Here is a 1599-nt window from a genome sequence, read left to right on the forward strand (position 1 = left end):
TTTTAGTAGAGACAGGGTTTCACCATTTTGGCCAGGCTGGTCTCAAAATCCCGACCTCAAATGATCCACCTGCCTCCGCCTCTCTGAGTGCTGGAATTCCAGGCATGAGCCACAGTGCCGGGCCTAGGCCTGAGAATTTCTCTGTGGCCAGTTTTTACACTGAAATCAGGGGGAAAGTGAGAGCTTGTAGGCTTTATGGCTGGCTTTGGGGAAAAGGGGTTTTGGTTTCTATGAGCCGCCTTGCGGAGGAGGGATTCTCGTGTCTCCGTCCATCCCTGTTGGGGGAGAACCGGCCTCAGAGACAGGAGGGCAGGAGAAGTCTAGACCATCACTTTTTTCATTTTGGGGTGTTATCTTCTGAGTTCCAGCAGGCTGCATTTGAGGTCACTCAGCTAGTAAGTAGTAAAGACAAAATTAGAAGCCTGGTCTCTTCCTTCCACCGAGGGGCCTGGCTACCTTGAAGCTCTCTGCCATGAGTAGTAACTATGATCCTGTCTGCCATGCCAGTGCCATCGGATGGCACGCCTTTCCTCTCTTGGCCTCCTGCTCCAGGATCCAGCACTGAGCACTGTCAGGAGAGTCTTGGGCCATCCCTCAAGTCCTTTTGCCCTGAGCAGGAGGAGGGGAGCTGGGGCAGCACCCGTGATCCCTGGGCCTGCCCTGACAGCCCCACTCTGCCAGCCTTGCCTTGGAGGGGCTAAAGTTCCTGGTGTGGCAGGAGGGAGAGGGTAGCCTTACTGGCCAACAGCACTGACCTTTGCCTTCATGTGCCCAGTCGCTTCGCTGCTCCACTAGGCTCTGAGGGCACAAAGCCCTGAGATAGTGTCCAAGCCCAGGGCCCTGTAGACTCTGTGGATCCCGAGACCAGCGCCAGCCATTCTGCCGCACTGGGGACAGACAGAGCAGGTAAGGAGGGAAAGAAGGCAGGAGCGGGCAGGGGCAGCATGGAGTCAGCACAAGACAAGGCCCAAGATCAGAGATTTAGGCACGGCCGGGACTAGCTTAGAAAAGGTACTGCCAGCCGGGCGTGGTGGCTCATGCCTGTAATCCCAGCACTTTGAGAGACTGAGGTGGGTGGATCACGAAGTCAGGAGCTCAAGACCAGCCTAGCCAACATGGTGAAAACCTGTCTCTACTAAAAATACAAAAATTAGCCAGGCGTGATGGTAGGCATCTGTAATCCCAGCTACTTGGGAGGTTGAGGCAGGAGAATCTCCTGAACCTGGGAGGCAGAGGTTGCAGAGAGCTGAGACCGTGCCACTGCACTCCAGCCTGGGCAACAGAGCAAGACTCCATCTCAAAAAAAGAGAAAAAAAAGAAAGAAAGAAAGAAAAGAAAAGGTACTGTCTAAAACCTTTAAGAGGAGAGACACAAACTTCACAGCCAGACAGGGGAGCGGGGAGCAAAACAAAGAGGAGGAGAGAGGAACAAAAAGGAAACGGCTGAGAACGATGGAAACACAGTTAGATGGAGAAAGAACGGACAGGCCGGGCGCGGTGGCTCAAGCCTGTAATCCCAGCACTTTGGGAGGCCGAGGCGGGTGGATCACGAGGTCAAGAGATCGAGACCATCCTGGTCAACACGGTGAAACCCCGTCTC

General features: G+C 54.5%; 1 protein-coding gene and 1 long non-coding RNA gene across 2 annotated transcripts in view; one reads left to right on the forward strand and one right to left on the reverse strand.

The window, feature by feature from the left end:
* LOC119474029 overlaps positions 1–833 on the reverse strand; it is a 1582-nt gene extending 749 nt beyond the window's left edge. The window contains exon 1 of the long non-coding RNA XR_005203321.1: positions 756–833. This is a non-coding gene — a long non-coding RNA (uncharacterized LOC119474029). The remainder of the gene's footprint in view (positions 1–755) is intronic.
* STRA6 (signaling receptor and transporter of retinol STRA6) overlaps positions 824–1599 on the forward strand; it is a 35915-nt gene continuing 35139 nt past the window's right edge. Inside the window, exon 1 of the mRNA XM_017548024.2 lies at positions 824–906. The gene's annotated coding sequence lies outside the window, so the exon portion shown is untranslated. The remainder of the gene's footprint in view (positions 907–1599) is intronic.

The sequence above is a fragment of the Cebus imitator genome, unplaced genomic scaffold (genome assembly GCF_001604975.1).
Source record: "Cebus imitator isolate Cc_AM_T3 unplaced genomic scaffold, Cebus_imitator-1.0 Scaffold203, whole genome shotgun sequence".
In the NCBI taxonomy this organism is placed as follows: domain Eukaryota; kingdom Metazoa; phylum Chordata; class Mammalia; order Primates; family Cebidae; genus Cebus; species Cebus imitator.